Source organism: Diceros bicornis, chromosome 29 (assembly GCF_020826845.1).
Source record: "Diceros bicornis minor isolate mBicDic1 chromosome 29, mDicBic1.mat.cur, whole genome shotgun sequence".
In the NCBI taxonomy this organism is placed as follows: domain Eukaryota; kingdom Metazoa; phylum Chordata; class Mammalia; order Perissodactyla; family Rhinocerotidae; genus Diceros; species Diceros bicornis.
Window position 1 is genome coordinate 21277128 of NC_080768.1, and position 22189 is coordinate 21299316.

At 39.9% G+C, this 22189-nt stretch overlaps 1 protein-coding gene across 2 annotated transcripts in view; it reads right to left on the reverse strand.

Moving 5' to 3' along the window:
- Positions 1-15985, reverse strand: part of SLC7A2 (solute carrier family 7 member 2) — a 65114-nt gene extending 49129 nt beyond the window's left edge. The window contains exon 1 of one of the 2 annotated variants that reach the window (XM_058525080.1): positions 15910-15985. The gene's annotated coding sequence lies outside the window, so the exon portion shown is untranslated. Of the gene's footprint in view, positions 1-15386; positions 15633-15909 lie in introns of those variants that run through there. The other variant, XM_058525077.1, reaches the window with a different exon arrangement.
- Positions 15986-22189: the final 6204 nt, after the last annotated feature.

The window sequence follows — 22189 nt, forward strand, 5'->3', positions numbered from 1 at the left end:
TGAAAGCTCTACCAATATACCTACATAAAACAATTTTCTACAAGACCAGAAAAGTAAAGTTCTATCAGTTACCCACTTAGCCCAGACAAAGACAAAACCAAATACTGGGAATATTCAGATCACACATGAACAGATTTGTATCTTTCTCATTTCAGTAAAATTTATCAGAGTCTCCATTGTCTTTATCCTCATTACTGTTATACTTCCAAGACTTAAGGTAGTTGTGATCCATGAATTTGAAAAAGCAGAATCTGCTTGGAGATGAGGCTTTAACTGATCATTTTTACAAGACAACATTTTTGGCTGAATGAAACGACGGTGAAGCCAGCCTATGAGATGAATATGGGATCTAAGAAGCAGGGAACGGCCATTCCACCAAGCAAGATTGAGTTTTGCTCCCACTCAGAGTAGCTTTAAGAGAAGAGAGAAACCTGGAAAACTTAAAATTTTTAATCATTCCAGAAACAGATAGCTGGTGGGGGGGGGGGTCAACTCTCATCAACAGCTGCTACATATTTCCCAATCTCTTCCTTTCTATGTGTACTTTTAAGATGGGAAAATATATTTGGGATTGCTTTATATACCAGTGTGTTCTGATATATTTAGGATAAAAATATGGGTTTTCTAGAATGCAGTCTCCTTCCACTTCTACTCTTTTCATGATGTCAGGGACTCTGCTGGGTTCTTTATCTACAGGGCTTATCAGTCACTCCTCCCAACTCCCAAAGTAGGTTTTGGGGCACACAGTATTTTTAGAATTCATTGTTCTCTGGTTCCCCACAGTTCCCCACCATTCCTTACTATTTTGCACTGACCTGTTTCATTCATTCGTATTACATGCCTGGACCCAGGGAACTGGGACCAAACCAGTTGGAGACTCTGTGAGGTCAAGAAAGCCTTACAGGGGCCCGCCCAGTGGCTTATGGGTTAAGTTCATGTGCTCCGCCTCAGCGGCCTGGGGTTCACCAGTTCAGATCCTGGGCGCGGACCCACACATCGCTCATCACACCACGCTGAGGCGGCGTCCCACATAGAAGAACCAGAAGGACCTACAACTAGGATATACAACTATGTATTGGGGCTTTGGGGAGAAAAAAAAGAGGAAGATTGGCAACAGATGTTAGCTCAGGGCCAATCGTCCTCAAAAAAAAAAAAAAAAGCCTTAAGAATGTGCACAGGTGCTTCTGCTTCCAAGCAATCCTATAAGGGTGGAGCATGGATCCTTGTAGGAAAGAATCAAGACTATTATATGTCTTTGATATTCACATGATATTTGTGGGCTGAGATAAGCCTAGGACTTTCTTTTTTGACCTATGCTATTATATAGATGTATATAAAAGGCAACTAGTCCTGAGAATAAAGTGAAAAAATTTTAAATCCTAGAAAATAACCAGGCAAGGTTTTAAACTTCTTTTTGTGTGCATGAACGTAGGGAGCCTTATTTTGTATTTTGGTTTTAGAGCAAGTTTGTAACTATAAAAATGCTTTAAAACCCATTAGGATGGAAATTAAAAAAAAAAAAAAACAGAAAATAATGTGTTGGTGAGAATGTGGAGAAATTAGAAGCCTAGTGCACTGTTGGCAGGAATGTAAAATAGTGCAGCCACTACCAAAAACAGTATGGTAATTCCTCAAAAAATTAAAAATAAAATTACCACATGACCCAGCAATTCTACTTCTGGGTATATATCCAAAAGAATTGAAAGCAGGGACTCAAACAGATATTTGCACACCCATGTTCACAGCAGCATTATTCACAATAGCCAAAAGGTAGAAGCAATGCAAGTGTCCTTCCACAGATGAAAAGATAAAAAAAATGTGGTATACACATACAATGGAATATTATTTAGCCTTAAAAATGAAGGAAATTCTCACACATTACAATACGGATGAACCTTGAAGATATTATGCTAAGTGAAATAAACTAGTCAAAAAAGACAAATACTATATGATTCCACTTACATGAGGTATCTAGAATAGTCAAATTCATAGAATGGCAATTGCTTGGGGTTGGGAGGAGAGGGAAATGGGGAGTTGTTTAATGGGTATAGAGTTTTAGTTTTACAAGAAGAAAAAGTTCTAGAGATTGGTTGTACAACAATATGAATTAACACTACTGAAATGTAGGCTTAAAAATGGTTAATCTGAGGGGCCAGCCCAGTGGTGTAGTGGTTAAATTCTCGTGCTCTGCTTTGGCAGCTCAGGGTTCTTGGGTTCGAATCCCAGGTGTGGACCTACACACCGCTCATCAAGCCATGCTATGGCAGCATCCCACACACAAAATAGAGGAAGACTGGCATGGATATTAGCTCAGGGACAATCTTCCTCAAGCAAAACTAGGAGGATTGGCAGCAGATGTTAGCTCAGGACCAATCTTCCTCACCAAAAAAAAAAAAAAAAGGTTAATATGGTAAACTTTATGTTATGTGTATTTTAGTACAATTAAAAATTTTTAAATAGAAAAAAACACTGTAAGTGTTAAGAAATGCTATATATACTTTACTTCAGAAAGATCTGGCATTCTATTTTTTAATGATAGATATTGGATTGTATGTCTGTAGAACTTAGAAAAAAATTCATATCATTTGTTATTCTGTTCTGGGTACAGAAACATCAATAAGTCTGACCTAGAATATAAGTTCCAGGAGCTCAAAGAATATGTCCTTTTTTTCAAATTAGTGTCTATATTAAGTACACAGAAAAGTTCTGAACAGAAAAGTGGGCATTCCATAAGTACTGAGTGGCCATATGTTCAAAAAAAAAACAAAAAGTGAAATTATAAAATTTAAAGTTTATCTTTGGGCCAATGAGTCAAAAATTTCATTTACTTGAAGAATAGCAAAGCTGTGAAATCATTGCTTCCATATGTCACAGTTTGCCAAGAGGTGGCTTACAAAAGAACATCAACTTCGGTGGCCCTCGTATGGGTTCCAACTCTCTAAATTCTAACTTCTAGAGTCTAAGTTGTAAACGGGAAATTTTTTCAAAGGAGAAAGCTGTTGTTTAGGCTTTGTAAAGCCCCGCATTTAGTGCCTTGTAGCAGTAAGTCTTTATAAAATGGTTATTATCCTTGAAAAAGCTGGTCTAAAATATATTCTGCCAGTAAATGTTTTTTAAGTGTAATAATTCTTTTAATAAACACATAATGTTTAATGCTTTAGAGACAGATTATAATATTTGAATACAAATCTAATTTATTGAATTCTATCCTGTGAATAATTTTACAATAACAAATGTAATAACAGGATTTCGAAAAGCACTAACTCTATTAGTCTAATCAAATCAACTGAGCCCTTCGTAGCTCCATTCAAAAGCTACTCAGCAAAGCAATGACTAAATGCGGTAACTAATAGAGAGGCTGACATCTCGAGAAAACACAACACTGGCCCTTTTCTAGAGTGACTACAAAGTGCCTTCCACGCCAAGTTAACGTGATGCCAGAAAGGGCTGAGAATGCAGATTTTTCTAAAATGTTACAGAATTACGTGCCCTATATTCATTGTTTGTTTTGTTTATACACTCTGAAAAGGTTGCCAATTATCCTCAAGTTCGCATTGAGAGTCAGGATTGAGGGAAAGGGAGTGCAGGAAGAGAATGAGAGGAGGACAGCAAGGACACTGCTCTTGTGCCACAAAGTAGATGCTGACGTGAGGTTTCCCCAACACTAGCGTGCTCCCGAAAGCCTTTCCCAAGTGCATGTCGTGAGGATCTTCAAGGCTGACCTTATCCAAAGGAGAAAATACAACCTATGTGCCAAGAACAGCAGATAGTTAAGGGAGACATCCAGAGTGTGGTCCACAAAAGATCTCAGCCTTGGCAGCTGGGTGTCTGGTGAATGCTGGGCTCAGGTTTAACTAGAGTTAGCTCATTCACGCTTCCAACTAGAAGAAGAAAAATGAAAAAGAGAAGAGGAGGAAGAGGAAGGAAGAGGAAAGAGGAGGGGCAGGGGGAGGAGGAAGGAGGAGAAGAAAACCTGAAGCCTGCTGTAAATGCTCCTTCAATTATAAACTGAACTATCTTAAACAGCCACCAGCTACCACTGCCCCCAGCACCATCCCAGCTACATATGAGGGTCTCTAACATTGGTGAGTGACATCATACCTGGTGTGGTCAGAAGAGATGTCAAGAAGCTCTTGGTGGGAAAACCTAGGGAATAATAGACGAGAATGGGCTACTGTCTAGTTTTCTTCTGGAGCAAGAAAGGAGCTTAAGGGATCTTCTGATGCTCTAAGCTTCTCTTTTCCTAAGCACTAAAATAAACAGTTAAGCAAAAAATCAACATTGAGTATTGGGGATTAAGAAATTAAGGAGAAAATGCTGACTGTTTTCTACAGTTACAGATACTCTCAACATTTTATTGCTTTTAAATATGGAAATACTGTCATTTATGTTACCAGTGAGGAAATTTTGACTTTTCTGCAGATATGTCTGCTCATGTACGATCTCCAGCTCATGCTTACATAACACACACACCTATGAGGAATGATCAGGTATGGTTCTGCTTGAAACGAAATGCATAGGCTTCTTCTTCTGAGCCTAGAATCTAATGATTTATTACAACTAGCAATGCTGTACATGTCTTTAAAGACATGGAAAATTCAATTCAGGAAATATTTTCAGTAGAAGTTCTGTCAAAGTGAACACTAGAGAAAAATTACTTTCTCTGCCTTAAAACATTATTCTACATACATCATTTTGTCGGGGGCAAAGAAAAAGAATAAAGATTCCTTCATTCTTTGTTCCTCCTTTTATTTCATTCAATAGAAATTATATTTAGTTCAATAAAATGAGCACTTTTCTTCCAATTCTTGAAAAGAGCTTGAATTCTGATTCATGCATACGAATTTACAAGTGAAATTATATAGTTCAATTTTACTGATTCCCCTAGTCTAATATGTAACGCATTAAAATTATACATGATGAAGTAAAGGCCCATTCTTAAAACAGAAGTCTTTCAATTACCTTTGGTACCAACATCTACAGCTGGTGTCTGCACTCATCACTAGTCCATTTCCCTCCACTTCAATGTATCATCCTGCCTGCCTTATGCCACCATCACTTCCACCTTTCACCACCACACACAAGAGTTAACCAACAACTATGAACAGGCTGGTGATGGTCAATGAACAGAAAGTCAAATATTAGATAGCAACCATAATGAATACTTTCAAAATTGAGATTAATGATGTGGGTTCTCAAGGCTGTAAGATTTAAAATCCTTATAAAAATTAATTTACCACTATTTCAATGTAATTCAATGACATAAACAGTGCCTTCAGTTTTCAAAGTCACTGGAACAATTCATCAGTTTTAGAATTAGTCAGGACATACAACATACCTAGTGTTAGCAATGCAGTAAGAATAGAAAAATACTCTAAATCATTTACAAGAATAACTTCTAAAGTGACAATGCCAGGTTGTTTGTCCTTCACATTTTTTTTGTATTCTGTAGCAAAAAAAGACCAGAATAATGTAAATATGCTATTCATTATTCAGAAAGTTCATGATCCATCTCAGTGAGATAAAATGCACTACCAACACAAATTTTATGCAAAGTCTGCTCTTTTTTTGTTTGGTTCACTGAACTAAGTGCAAACCATCTGTTACCTATGATAATCTGAAAAAGTAAAAATTCTAACAGCATTTTTTTAAGATAGAAAAATAGCACTCCAAACAGCACTTACTTATTTAAAAGCATCACTTAGGCAGTTTAAATCCTAATGTCTTTAGATGGCTTAGAACCCATATTTAAAGTCTTTTTATTTTTAGGTTAAGATCACATTTTTCCATTTTTTTGGTAAAAGCATGACATTTAAAAAAATAGTTCACATCATAAGAATGTCACTATACTAAAATGTCTTATTCAAATGTTAATTTCCAAGAAATTTTTAAATCTAAAAACTTTTGAGTTAAAATTGTATTTTGATCCCCACTTATAAAATTCCTACCACATAAGTAGTGTATTCTAGTGATTATGATTTGTTTTCACCAAAGCAGACTGGCCTGATATTAATCAGTGCTTTTGCTAAGCCAAAATGCTTGAAGTCTTCACTCTGCCCCTAGCTGTCTGACCTCAGATGAATTACATTTCTTAAGATGTTTCTTAACCTATAAAAAGAGCTCTAAAATGTCATTCTCAGGAGCTTAGTTCCCTTCCAAATCTGTATAGCAGTGTGCTTGGCATAAAAATAGTGCCAGGAACTCAGAAACTGTCCAGGGCCAGGGAGGCTGGAGATGAACACCTCCAAAGCTTCAGAAATTGCCCACAAGACAGTTTTCAATGTTTTTATTGAGTTTAGAGTTTGGAATACAAAACCAGGTATCACAACAGTGTCTCACAAGTTTTATGGTGGTAGAAGCAAATTTCCAGGATACTGAGCCTTATTCATGTGTTGTCATCTACTGAAAAAGTGATTTTGTTTTTTGGTGAGGAAGATCAGCCCTGAGCTAACATCCATGCCAATCCTCCTCTCTTTGCTGAGGAAGACCGGCTCTGAGCTAACATCTATTGCCAATCCTCCTCCTTTTTTCTCCCCAAAGCCCCAGTAGGTAGTTGTATGTCATAGCTGCACACCCCTCTAGTTGCTGTATGTGGGATGCCGCCTCAGCATGGCTGGAGAAGCAGTCTGTCAGTGCGTGCCCAGGACCCGAACCTGGGCCGCCAGTAGCGGAGCTGGAGCACTTAACCGCTAAGCCACGGGGCCGGCCCCAGTGATTTTGTTTTACAAGTGAAATTCTCATTTTCAGGAGAGATTAAAACAGGCACCAGCCCAGGATATGTTTTCAAAGCTCTAGTACTACAAATTTTATCAACACTCACTATGGTTTCTCAATGGCATGTAACTGTGCTTCGTGCTATTTTCTATGTGAGTACTACATACACAAGTCCTACTCCACCTACACAATCACTATGTCACAAATGCAATGCACTGAAGAGGACTTTTTGCAAAACATTACAAATCTTAACCACTTATAAAGCAAGTTTTGCAAAAGATAAAATTCTTCCCTTTGCCTGTTATTCATTAGGCACATTATTAAGCAAATATGACAAGTAAAAGGAAAGGGTTTCAGTCAGCTATTTTACACTAAAAACTGACAAGCCTCTGTGGTGATGCTTATGTTGCTCTTTAGTCAGACTTCTTTATTTCTATTAAACTGCACGTTTATTAAATTCCAGAGATTTCTACAAGATGATCCACATCAGACTGACACTGAGCCATAAGACTGGATTTCTGTCACTCGAGCCATAAGACTGGATTTCTAACGTCACTCTAAAGATGCTCCAAAATTTTTGTGTGTGTGAGAGGAAGATCAGCCCTGTGCTACCATCTGCCAATCCTCCTCTTTTTGCTGAGGAAGACTGGCCCTGGGCTAACATCCATGCCCATCTTCCTCCACTTTATATGGGACGCCGCCATAGCATGGCTTGACAGGTGGTGCGTCAGTGAATGCCCGGGATCCGAACTGGTGAACCCTGGGCCACTGCAGCAGAGAGTGCACACTTAACCACTTGCGCCACCAGGCCAGCCCCAAAAATGCTCCAATTTTAAATGAAGAGGGCATTGACTATTCTTATCCATTTTTTTTTTCTTCCCAATTGTACATAATTTACAACTATCCAATTAAAATAATCTCAGCTAAATTTAGAATCAAATTTATTTCCATAGGTAGACAGAGAAATCTGTGAATTTGAGAACTTGGAGGAAAGAAAGGAGGCCAGGCTGGAGACAACTGAAGTCCAAAGTGTTCCTTTGAGGGCAGGGAACTGCTTCCACCATGGCACAAATGAGAACAGGCATCATTGTGTTATTGTCATAGCTCTTTAATTCAGAGCCACCCACGGCCACACCTACCTCTGAGCCAGTTCTCAGCTCCTCCTTGGAGACCACGAGCAGTCTTACATCAGTGAAAGGAAAGGATGTATGACCAAGAAGGACCCATCCTGCCCGAAAGGGTTCTCTCCCAAGATATTTTCCCAGGAGCTGAAATGGCTTCTGAACTGCAGGATTCTTATCCTGGGCTCCTGAAACCCTAGGTGCATATTAGTTCAAATTCTTGAACTCCCAGAAGTCTTACACAAAATTATTGGGGCGGGGGCATTTTACACGCATACATGTGGCTCTTCTTTCTTCCACTGAAGTATAAATGTAATCAGAATAGAAGGAATATTAAAAGCAGCAGTAGATCCTTCTCCGTTTACCAAAGAACTGTAAGTACCATGAGTTCAAATACAGTTGATCAAAATTGTATGAAACTTGTCCTGAAGCCTTTCATTAGAAGAGACAGTAAATCAAAGTAATGTTTTCTTTTCCAATCTGAATCTCTTTAGTTCTCCTGCTTGATTCACTTATCTAATCTTTTAAGAGTTGCACAGGTAAATTTCAGAGACTGCTCAAACAGCATGGCCCTCAAGTTGTAAACATCAACATGGTTTTACTAAAAAGAATATGACCTTTTACTTCTCCTCCAAATATGTTAATGTAAATTCATTATATAGATTAAAAAGCCAAAGAGAGGAGGATTTGGTAGGAAAGCAACTGAATACCATGAAGCTCCATAGAGACTAAACTGTGATCCACAGGAGCATCTCATTCACCACTTGGCACATCCTCACTTGGCAGAGCAGGTGCTCCAGACTCACTCCAAGCTGAGACTCACTCAAAAACTCAGCAGTGCCATTTTATTTCAAGGTGATGAAAAAAATGAACTCTCAGTAGGTTTTAGACTTAGATAAAGTTTGTTACTCCTTCATAAAAGTCCAGATCAATGCAAAATGTCAAACACAAAAATTGAAACAGCAATTTCACTTTGTTTGATTAATCATGGCCAATTTGACTTCATTTTCTTGCATAGGCTGCCTTGGGACAAAGGGAAATTCCTAATGTGGCCCAGACACTCTAGAACGTTAATGAGCCCTCAGGATGGAGAGTCAAAGGTCACTCCACACTCCTTCGAGGTGTCACAAAAATGTCTCCCAAACAATTGCTCAAATTACAACAGAATCAAAGAAACCACTTAAAACTTGTTGCTGGAGTCAAATACAAATATAAAATTGTGTTATTTAATATGATCATTAAGGCAGATAAAAGGTCTATATAGAATAGCCTGAATTTTTTGAATACACGCTTTTCCCAGAGGAATTCATATCCAAGTTGATACAAACTATCAAGAAATGCTCATTTGAATTTTTATGAGGACAAGTACCTAAGCAAGTTGCAAACATCCTGTGGACTTGAGCTCCATGCAAAAATAATAAGTACCCTCCGCTTTGAAGAGACCAGGAACATTACAGAAGTGAGTATGAAGTGAATTTCAGGAGGAAAAAACATCACTATCTAAAGAAAGCTGTCGTTCTGAAGGAAAGGGGAAAATTTCATTCAATACAGATGTTCTCTACTTGAAGGAAAAACACAAAGAAGACATTTGTAAAAATTTTATTTACTAATTTATTTAGGGGAAATTTATTTAAAATTTTACTTAGCCATATATTATTTTAAAATAATCATACAATGAATATCCATCTAACACCCAACCCAAGAATCTAAAATGAATGGTATTTATTGGCCATACATGAACTAATAATGACATGACGACAGTGTATTGCAAATGAAGAATTATGACTAATGGAATTTTGAGCATCTGAGTTTCATTAAACAAAAACCTTGTGATTTCTGCCTAGGAGAAATGGACTCACCCCAAGATTCCTTTAAATAAAGATTCGCCTAGTAGACTGAAGATGTAACTCAATTTCCTGTCCCCCTACTTCCACCACCTCTCAGGAACAATTATCCGATTTTTTAAAAAAAGGTATATTCACAAGAACCTGAAACCTGGTAGGTGAAGCAATGGTACCCAGCTCCACGTCTTCACGGAAACAAACCTTTCTTGTACAATAGAAGAGCTATGTCAGACAGGAATTGAAGACTACAGCAAATATATATTTCCGGTTACATAATTTCTTTTAAAACATTTTGTTCATCTACTAGGCCAACGGTAGGATACCAAACTGAACGTGTTTCCTTCTAACAAAAGAACTCTTTCTTCTCCAACATGGAATAGACAAATATCTCTTCAGCTATCAGCAGTCTTTTATCAGTCCTTTGTCCACTCCTAGCTGAAAGCCAAGACTGGAACCAACACCAAGCTAAGGATGGGGACTGCTTTCCTGGTCTTCAGAGGCACTCCTGTGGGAGAAGCAATACTGGGAGGGAAGGCTGAAGGCCTCTTGTAATCTTTCCATTCTGGACAAGGTCATTTATGGGTTTTAAACTCATTAAGTTTGTATAAATGTACCAAGCTTGTCTAAAGTAACAACTCAACTGTCAGAGTGAGAAATTAAGATAATCTCATGTTCTTAATTTGACTGCACTTTTGGAATGACTTTATTCTTCAAGATTTCCATCGAAAATATAATCTTAATGTGTTTTAACTTTCCTCTAAGACCTTTCAGAATAATTTGAATTTCCAGTTAAACATCACAGTTTTCTAGAGGCCGGAGTAATCAATAATAGACAATTTTGCCAAATTATGAATAAGTATTATTGCTCTCCCAAACGCAAATTTTGGTGAATAACCACTCAGCCAGTACTCAAGTCCAAGTGACCCAAGTTTTACCAAAGAGCAAGTAGAGGAGGAGGAAGAACAGTGGTTTTAACAGCAAAATAATAATAGTAACCGTGATGGTGATGGTAACACCTATAACTGATGGAGCATTTAGTTAAATAAGCGTTAAATAACACAATACTCATTTTAAAAAAAGAAAAGGTTAGAATGGATTGTCATCTCTCCTCCTGAACTTTCAGCTCTTTATGTCACTCAAATGGCAGCTTTATCATTCTCTTCCCATTGTATGTGTAGTTGTTAACACTCCTTCACTGGGTGGTCAACGCCCAGAATAGGAACCAAGTTATTTATTCTTTGCTTCTCTAAAGACTCTGTATCTGGGCCATAGATATATACAACACATATTCATCCAAAATAGATTAACTGCTGATCATGGAAACTCCAAAGAGAATATCTCATAGGATATTCTTAGAATCAAAGTTACAAAAGTCATATTTCCTACTCCAAGGGAATTCCAATGTATCAAAACAGTATTCGGTAATTTGGTTGCACATACAATTGATAAGTACTATAAATTTTGCATATTAGTGTGGTAAATTTTGCATATTAGTTTCACAAAAATCAAATCCAGTTGTTTCCACCAAATGGATACCTTCTTGTAGAAACCAAATAGCATGAATAGGGGGCAGGGAGGACAATAACCCACATGCTTTGGGAAAATACACTTTGCATGTGTTACCAAGATGACTTCCCACCCCCACCACTCAAATATATTTCAAGTTCTAGAGATTTTAGTGTGATTTTTAAAAGTAGAAATTGAACTGCATTCTAAAAATCTGCCCCGAGTTCACATTAGGAGTAAACAAATAAGGCTGAAGATGCAAAGAGACCCCATTTTCCTTATGGTTCAATACACAATAACTTAATTCCACTAGTGACTATCATCATCATCATCATTTACCAAGATGATGGCTAGATCCATAGAGCCAAGGCAAGAAAAGACCCTAACCAACCAACCTTCATCTTCTAATCAGGATCAAGGTATCAACTCACATAACATCTTTCAGTCTACACAGGAGTAGAATAAATAAAAAGTGAGCTTTAAGGTTTATTACTTGACTTTTGGAAGAGACAAGCATCCGTTTTTAAGTGGAACAGATCCACTTATCTTAAAATCTGACCAAAAAAAAAAAAAAAAAGATGGGCAAAAGTCAAAGTATAAAATGACAGCATCTTAATTACAGCATCATTCAGCAGCCTGGTGACATCAAGCTTTATTGATTGTGACCAGCAGGTCTCCATTGGAAGGAAGTGGGCTTTGCTGGTGTAAACAACATCGTGTTAGGTATAATTGTATGAAAACTTAGGGAGCTTTGATGAAGCCAGAGTGGGTTAGGGAAAGAAAAGAATTTTCCCCACAACTGTGAGAAAAACTAGCAGGAATCAACAAGGGACATAAAAATTCTTTGTTGTGTATTGTTCACAAAATATTCCAAAAATGAATACAACATACTCATGGCTCTTTTTTTTTTAACTCCTGGAAAAAAGGTTATGAAATGTTCTCACGTCATCCACCTCATTGCCGAATCTCAAATTAGTCTCAATTTCTGAAGAAAGGTGCTGGTATGTAGCACTAGAATGGGTGTGCAGGTGTGGGTTTTAGTCTTCATTTTTTAATTTTTTTTTTTTTTTTTTGCAGAGAGAAAGCATAAAATTAAATATATGACATTTGCAGCACTAAGTCGTTACATGGGACACTCCAGAGTGATGATTTAATCTTGGATGTAAGAAACTCCAAGATTTTCAACAAAGTATCGTGACCACACATCTAGAAAAACAAAGAACCACAGACTTCTCTGAAGAGAGATATCCAAGGTAAAAGTCTAAACAAGAACAGAAGAGATGTGACCCACACATTCAAATCCAGCCTTTTAAACAAAACCACATTAACTCAAATCTTAAGTCAATACTAATCCTACTTACCAATGAGAAGGTTAGCTAACGGCAGCAGAGGCCATTCTCAGAAATATTTTAGGTTGAGGAGGGTCCATAAGCACGTGAAAAACAATATTATACTGCTTGCTTCCAGAGATTAACAGACAGCTATGTTTACTAAGTTGGACAAGAAAAATTAATAGGTAAATCATGCTCTGATTATCTTAATTAAGCTAGTTAGAGCTTGATCAATTAGTTAGAGCCTAGTGGAAATCAACCCCCAGTTGTTGGTTTGCTTTTGTCAATGGCATCAATAACAGTTCCACAGCCACAGACCACACTTCTAAAATAATGGCAAGAAAAGCAAGTAAAAGAAGACACGAGTCCTGGCAAATTTGTTACTACCAGGAAAACAAACACGCCAAAGCACCTGTGCTTTTGATGACGGAATAGTAAGTAACATCATTTTCATAGATTAGAGAGTGTGTTCATTACTTGCTTTCTGGTGTACACAGTACTGAAGTCAACTGTTTATAGGTGTTACTTTATATAAAATCACAACAAAACAAAACACTACTCTTAAAATCCATCAATGAAGGATTTCCAAAATGCAAAAATAATTGTAGGCTCCCTTCAAAATTGGAACTACACATTACTTTTGGTCGTTCAATGCGTGGTACAGAGTAGGGACTCAGTCATTTTCAATGAAGGAATATACATTTGAAAACAAACAAAACACCCTTTCTCAAACTACTGAAATCAGTGGCATTCACTCAACAATAAAGACATACTCAGTATTTGTTATGTACCAGATATTGTGTTAGGCAGTAGAATGAAAAGTTATTCAAACGGAAGACAATGAAGAGAACAATTTCATTAGTATTTTTTTTTTGATCATGGCTACATCCATATGATTTTGAATATTCAGATTAAAGGTGCAGAAGTGAGTTAACCACTTAAATGTTCAAAACCACTTAGACAAGTGGTATCATGTAATTGAAATCTTAGTTAACTGAGGTTTTCAGTATTCAGTTGGATGACAAAACATTCAAATGAGGCAGACAGTACTAAACCTGTGACCATTTAGAAATATATTCAACTGAAAATTCTGCTTTGTTCTAAATGTCTGACATCAGTAAGCAGTCTATAAGAAGCCAGTCCTTAAAAATCAATGTGTTCGTATCATGCTTGGGGAAACAATAAAACAAATAGCAACCTAAGGGTTTTTTCAAGATTCTGTTCTGCAAGTTGGTCTCGAAGGATACCAAAATAAAACCAGCAGATGGCTCTGAACACTTAAAAAAAAAATACATATACACATAGATATGGATATATGGAGCAACAGGCAAATATAACAAAACAGAAGGAAAGACAGAAACTAGGCTAAATAGAGAAGTTACCAAAGGAAAACTATGACGGAAGGCCTATTTGAAAAAGTAGGACCAAAAAGAGAAGGAATGGCCACAGATAAGGGCTCCAGGTCTGGCCAGAAGAGCCAGAACAATGATAACTTAAGCAAGGATGCATGAAAAGAGAACAAAAGTGGGCCACAGAGAATGGAGACTAGGCACTCCTACTCCACAAAGGTGAGGTTTGTAATGGAAAGAAACATGAACTTTAAAATTCTTCAGAGACATATGTTCCAATGACAAAAATATATGAGAATATAAGATGAAAATCTCCAGAGCATTCTCAGACTTTTTAAACTCCAACAGCTACCATGTCTCCCCGCCCAGCCTCTATTCTCCTTTATAGACTCCTGACTCTAAATCCAGTGACAATGATTAGAGACCTTGGAATCTAAAGGACTTTGCTGATGTGCTAAAGGGGCCAAAGATTCTGCAAACTGAATCCCTGCAGATACAATGCAGAGTTTTACTCTGGTCTTCAAGGCCCTGGCACACCCTAAAAGATTAAAATGGTTTAAGGTAAATGACATTCCCTAATCAAGGCACTGTGTGGAAAGCAAATGAGGGGCAAGGGAGGAAATTTGAAGAATCCTAATAAATAATATCCCAGAGTCAATCCAGAATAGCCAACTAGCACCTTTTTAGTAAAGGAAGAAATAAAAAATGCATATGTTCTTCTGCACTGAGCAATCATTTCATGTGAAGCTTTAGTACAATTAAAAAAGAATTTAATATTACAAATAGGAAAAAGCAACCACAAGAAAGTATATAATTAGAATATTCTTACCCTGTACATCCCCTAGAAAAAGAATATAGACACAACGGTTTGCAATTTTCTAAGGAGATAATTATTAATGCTAAGGGGGAAAAGAGGCTACAGAGTTTTTAGACTGGCTGGGGCAAGGACGAAAAAGTATCAAGTCAGAGACCACATACACTGTAACTTCATATCCCAGCCCCCCCCCCGCCCCCCCCCCCCCCGCAAGATTCAGAGAGCTCTATTTGAATAAAATCTGATGATATCCCTTCATTAAAAGGATGAGAGTTTCTGTACAAATGACTAGATAAACCTTATTACCAGCCCTAAATGAGACACCTAAACGGTTTTTTTTGGCAGTTCTGCATAAATATTTGAAAGTTTGAATAGGCTGAAATTTTGGTACTATTTCCGCCTCAAAAGACTTTATATGACTCTGTGGGCGTATTTTTTTAAAACATCTTTAAGATACAATCTCGGAACACGTTACTCCATGGATTGAACATACGCGTAAATAGAAGGTGGCAAGTTCTCTGCAGGAAGCGGTATCTGGGGTGCTGGGCTTCGTGACTCCCTAAGCGTCAAGAATGGCATTTCAAGTTCAAGGCTGAACGCTGTATGAAATGGGCTTAAAAGAGCATAGCCCATCTCAAACGGGTTTAAAACTGCACTGTATTTTACTTTAAAATACCCCAAACAGACGTCACGACGGGCCATTTTACCTGTCCTACCAGTCCCGGGCAGGTCTAGGATGTGAAAAAGCTTCCAGAGCTCCAAGACGTGTTCTGTACTTAAACCAAGAACCTCAAAGGAGCCGAAGGCGACTTCGGGGACTCCTCAGTGTGCAGACGGGAGGAGGCCCGGCTGCCCTCCCGGGGAGCGGTGCCCAGAGCCCCCTGGGACAAGAGTGGCTAAAAAGGTCCCCCGGGGAGTCGCCGTGCCAGGCCGTCTCCCAGCCTCCGCGACCCGCGCGCCCGCCGCGGAGCCCGACGCCTCGGGGCAGAGGCGACAGCACGGGGCCGCACGGGGCGAGACGCAGCCCGGAGGACGAGGGTCCGGGCGGCAGCCCCCTCCCGCAGGCTCGGGACTCGGGGGCTCAGAGTCGCCGGGGCGCGGCCTCCGGACAGCTGCGCGCAGCTGGACGCGGCGCCCGGCGCCCCCGCCCCAGCCCCTCCGCAGCGGCCCCGGCGCCCAGGCCGCCCCTCGCCTGCGCCCCTCCGCGCGGCCGGGGACTTGGCAACTTACTGGGGCAGCGCTGGGGCCGCGCCGAGGGGGCGGTGGCGGGCGAGCGGCTGGAGCGTGTCGGGGCCCGCGGCTCGGGGAAGCTGGAGGAGCGGCCGCCGTCTCTGGTCCGCGGGGAGACGAGCGTCCCGGCCGCCGCGCTGCAGAAGGCGGGCTGGGCACGTGGGCGCCCCTCTGGGTAGCCGCGCAGGGGGCGGGGCGCGGGGCACGGTGGCCCCGCCCCTCCGCTCCCCGCGCTCGTCGCCCCCCACCCGAGCCCGCCTCCCGCCCGCCCATCAGGACCGCGCTGGCCAATCCTCGGGGCGTTGGCGCCCGGTCCGTGCGCTGCCAGGACCGCGGGCACATGTGGGCGTGCGCTCGCCTAGGGCTTGGCCCCGGGGCGCCCGCGGGCGGCCAGCTCCGGGGACGACGGCCTGGGAAGCCGGGCTCTGCAGGAGGGAACACTGGGCGGTCCGTGAATTCTTGCTTTCCCCGGAGGAGGACCCAACCTCAGGGGCATTTCCGAAGCTGCTTCTAAGCAGAGTTCTTCCAAGTGGGGTTTTTGTTCCGCGTTTACTTTTCCTTCTGAGCAGACTTTATACATAAGAAAATAATGGTAATAAAATATGATAATGATAACTAGAAGCCCAGATGGGTGTGCTTTGCTAAATAGTACTACATCACGTATAAAAATCACAAGAGTTTATAAAAATGTGCAGTTGCTATTTTGAAAATTCCAGTAGTGTGAATAGGTGGTCATGATTATTAGGGAGTGGGCTGTAAGAAAATGACGTTTGCTGTTTCCAAGAGAGCAAAAGCAGAAGTTACACAATCAAGGTTTCTCATACTGTGCTATTGTTTGCTTTAGGAGTCTCTGATAAGATTAAAGTCACAATGTGAAACTCTGTTAATTTTAATCCAAAAGGAGGCAAAACATTGAACTGAATAGAACAGTGAGTGTATATTATTATTTTTTTGATAGACAGGTCTACTTTATTTTGTTTAATATTGTGGTAAACATCTCCTTATTCATCTGCTAGTAATACTATTAACTTTGGCAAAGTGCCAGATTCATACTGATGCATTACACATATTTTTAATGTGATGTTCTAAAATCATTCTGAACTTCTTTAGGACGTGTTTCCCAAGAGAATCTGATTAAAGATTTGGGAAGGGCGGGCCGGTGGTGCAGGCAGTTAAGTGCACGGCTCTGATGGGGCCTCTGGGGTTCGCGGATTAGGATCCCGGGAGCGCACCAAGGCACTGCTTGGCAAGCCATGCTGTGGCAGCGTCCCACATAAAGTAGAGGAAGATGGGCACGGATGTTAGCCCAGGGCCAGTCTTCCTCAGCAAATAAAAGAGGATGATTGGCAGATGTTAGCACAGGGCTAATCTCCTCACAAAAAAGGAAAAAAAAAAAAAAAGATTTAATGCTTCACTCCAGAAAATGGTACATGCAGAGAATCTCAGAGACTATTTCGGAAGTTCCTCCACCTCATGAAGCCATCTATAGACCCCATTAAAGAAATGGAAGTCTAAATAGCAACGTGGCTGCAGGATATTATCTGTTCCAGGAAATGTCCTAAGTAATAGAGACTCTGTCAATATAAACTTATTTTTACAGTATAAAAGAGATCCCTTATGCAAATAATCATTAATGATGTTGAGGGAAATGATATGTGTTGACTCTGACACCAGATTCACCCAGCCTGCAGGGCCAGGAGGCATTGCACAAGGGTGACAAGACTCAAGATTCAAGAGATTTTGTCTAATTTCTAAGGGTGAGAGATCTGATTGAAAATTTTTTCACCTAGTTTAAAAAAAAATAGAGGTTGCTATTTTTAAATTTAAGAGATTATTCCCTCACTTTCTTTTGTGTGTGTGTGAGGAAGATCAGCCCTGAGCTAACTTCTGCTGCCAATCCTCCTCTTTTTGCTGAGGAAGATTGGCCCTGGGCTAACATCCGTGCCCATCTTCCTCCACTTTATATGTGGGATGCTGCCACAGCATGGCTTGATGAGCGGTGCGTATTCATAGGTCCGTGCCTAGGATCCAAACCTGCAAACCCCAGGCCACCGAAGTGGAGCTGGCAAACTTAACCACTACGCCACTGGGCTGACCCCTCCCCCACATATGTTTATTTAAACACTCTGAAGGGACAGTCTGTTTAGGTTGCAGCACAATGATTTGGGATAAACTAATCCATTTGACATTTAGAAACTGCCAATTTGGTATTCTGACTAATGTTTGAGTTTATCTAGTAATCTGATCATCTGATTTGGTTGAGACAAGAACACATTGTGTCCATGTGTGTGAATAATAAAAGCTATTTCATCTCTAAGCGAAAATGAATAAGTCTTTTCTAACAAGCATGATGTTTGATGAATATCTTGACACGCTAGAGTCTTTGACTTATATAATTCTTTTCCTGTTTGAAATTATTGATTAACCGTGAATCCCATATCTCATTTTTGGTTATTTCTCAACTTTTAAAATGTGTTTAGAAGTAGAAAGAATAGAATGTCCATAGATCTAGTATGAGTCTCTAAGATGGACTATGAGAGACAAGGGAAATTAGAATAGAACATTAACAAAATATTTGAAATGGATTATGCTATTTTGACTTCATATTCATATGCGTTTCCTTTTGTGTTACTCTATTCCTGCTACTCAGAATGGAATTTGCATCTTCTTCCTAGTTGAGTAATGCTTTCACCCACCATCTTCTACCTCACCCTGTCTGGAGTACTGCAGTCACCTTTCACTTTCAGCTGTCAAGCTTCCTCCTTAGGAATGAAACAGAAAATCCAACTTAGTCATTTTCAGCAGAATGAGTAGTCTAGGTGGTTGTCTTCCAAAGATTTCAGAAACATTTGTGCATGTCTGAACTCCTAAAGTTTTATGAAATTGCAGGGAATTTCAAGGGACTTTTGTAGCTGAATAAATTCCACACCCTGTACTCCTGCGCTTGCCAAATACAACCCACAGTAAATCTCACGTCCATGAAGAAGGGATTTACTTTAACTACCAAGACTGAATGAGATGATTCTTATTAGTTCTAATTTTGACTCCAGTATCCCCAAGCTATTTCAGCAAACACAAAGCTAAAATCCCCCAATTTTTTTCAAATGCTTGGATCTGGGATATTGATGCTTGTGATATAATAGAATCAGCTTGAGAGAGAAAAAGGATTGGATCAGAGTTCAGGCCACTAGGCTTTTGAGGGCTTTCAGACAACTGTTGTTCTCCACAACCCTTTCAAAAATGTGTAAAAAATTAAAGGCAACTTTTCACTGGGCACACTCCATATTTGCCCATCCCTAAGGTAAGCAATAAAATATTGAAAAAATGGTTGGCAAAAAATACTAGTCCTTATAATGACAAATTATCTTTTAAATTTGTCGTTTTTTGCTTATCTTTTAACTAAGACCAAATAATGGTTTTGCAATGGGTTTCAGTCCTGCACTGCTCTCCCTGTGAATTTCCCTGCATCCTGTCACTTGGCTTGTTTCTTTACATTGGCCATTAATCAAGCATCGCCCAGAACTCCACCCGCTCTGTGTTGGGTTGTTTCCTTCTGCCAGGATTCCTACTGGGACTGTATCTGCTGGAAAAAGGCAGCTTTCTCAATCCAAACATCTTCAGTCAGCCTGCTGCTCCAAGGATTGAAAACTGGGGGTTTAGAAGAGAGCTCAGCTAATGTAAATCTTTCTCTTTTTTCCTTCAGCCTTGGCAGATTCTCATTGCTCCAGGATTGCTTCCTGACCATGTCCCCTGGACTTTTCTCAGTTCTGGTCAGCCTCAAGTTCTCTCCTGCTTTCTATCCTTTTCTGTTTTGAAATTGTCTTCCCCCTTGGCTTCCATAATCTCTTCGTTTTCCTCCTACCGTCCTTATAACTTTTTGTCCTGCTTGCTAACGATGGAACTCTTAAGATTAAATTCTTCAATCATTCTTATCTCCATTCACCTTCATAATCCTAGTTGTTATCCATTCCTAAGGCTCAACCAACCAACTTGATGGCATCAATCCCAAAGCTACTTTGCCATTACTTTCATCCTTGCTCCAAATTGTGTCTCTGGTGAGAAGAACTTGCCAGCACCTGAAATTATATGGTTGAAAACAAATCCATCTCTTTCTTAGCCTGGTATCTCTCTCCAACTTCCTTACTATTCTCCTGGTACTCGAGGCTTAATACCTTAAGTTATTATTTGCTCTTTTCTCTCCTTTCCTTTTTTATGTTCCATCAGTTACAAAGTTCTGCTACTGTTCCTTCACTTATTCTTTATCACAGAAACACCCTTTTCTCTTGATTCTATGAGTTTACTTCCCTAATCTCTATCCTCCTCATGTTAAGGCAAATCATCGAAGTCTTCTAAAAAACTCGTGATATCTTCTCATTGATTATAGAATCAAACTAAACTCCTATCATGCAAAGTCTCCATCTACCGCTTCAGTACATTTTCTCAGTTTATCATTTAGTCCTGTGCTATCCAATATGGTAGCCACTAGCCACATGTGGCTCTTGAGCACTTGATTTGTGGCTAGGTAGAATTGAGATGTGCTGAAGAGTAAAATACGCAATGAATTTCAAAGATTGAGTACAATTAAAATCATGTAAAAATACTTCATTAATTTTTTCACATTCATTACATGTTGAAATAATGCTTGGGATATATTGGGCTAAGTAATATATATTAGAATTATTTTCACCTGTTTCTTTTGACTTCAACATGACTGCTAGAAAATTTTAAATTACAAATGTGGCCCACCTTCTGTTTCTATTGGACGGCACTGCTTTAGACAATCAACAAGTCTGTTCTGGGCTAGGCACTATGCAACAGATCGCAAGCAATTTTAAAAAAGGAAAGAATAATCCAGCCTCAGCCTACCCCTCACAACGCAGCTGGGGAGATAAGACATTTAAAGTTAGTTATTGATACAACCAGAAAGCAGACACCAAATGACTGAAGAAGATTAGCCCTGTGGAAGCTTAAAGAGGAGAGGTAGGTGGTCAGAGATGCCTTTTCCGAAGAAGTAGAATTTCAAAAGATCCTTGAAGGATAGATAGTATTTCTTTTCTGCAGCTGTGGAAGACAGAGAAAGGCATTCTGGGACAGAGGAGGTGGGAAAGCACTGAGCAGGCTTGGGGCAAAATGTATAGATCAGTTTGTCTGGAGTGAGTGCCATGCCCTCATAGGGACTGGGGTCTACACATCTCCTGTGCTTCTATACACTCAATCACCTCCAGACTGACTTCTTGCCTGCTTTTCATCCATCTCTGTCCCATTGCTGTCTTCTAGACTTCACCATACTCAGGACCTGAAGCTAGACAATAAAGGTACATGCATGTTGCCAGCCAGATCGTTGTCCTGCTTCTGACCAAGTTTCCAGAAAGCATGCTTCAAATGTATGCTCCTGGACAATGGCACTGCATGGTGCTTTTACTGAGGAAACATTCTCCTGAACTGGGTAAACCCTTGAATGGGCAGTCCAACCCACGTAAAAAACAGAACTCAGTGTTTATTTAAATTGCTACCTACCAAGGTTGACCAACCATTCTGATTTGCCCAGTTTTAGCACTAGAAGTCCCATGCCCCAGGAAACCCTTCGGTCCCACAGAAATTGAGATAGTTGGTTTACCTTACCTACTCTGCCATGTTCTGGGCTCTGACCTTGTTTTTCATTTCTAGTCACTGGCCTCCTGCTAATTTGATTTCTATGACAAAATGACAGACAGTATAATTATGTTTAAAAGGAATGTGGCCACCACAGTACTGACTTGACAACGTTTTTTCTTAGCCTTGGTTTCATGATGTCCTGGGCGATGGTGGGGGGCGGGTCACAATTGTTCATAGTAAATTCGTTCATCTTCCATTTTAAAAATATGTCACTGGATACTGTCAGGAGGAAGGGTGTCATACACTCAGTCAAATAAAAGAGGAAGACTTCAGTTCCAAAAAGTGGGAATAGAAGTCCTACGTGCAAGTAGACTTATGTTTTCATTGGAACCTAATCGTCTCTGTCAGTTCTCTGTCACCTCCTCCTGAGACCCCTCCCTGGCCCCTTTGAAGCTGTGCTTTTCTTGTAAATCACAGTCTCATTCTCAAGGGCTGTTAGCTAAGGGGCAGCATCAAAATGAAGTGAAAACCCCTAGATGAGAAATTCAGAGAAGCCGGTTAACCTGGCAGTAGAAGGGTTACATGATTAAGAAGCCACCAAGTTCCAGAGGAATGAAGCCATGATGGTGAAAGGATGGGTGGTAGCTTTGAACTGTTAAGATATTGAACTAAAACCTTTCAGATC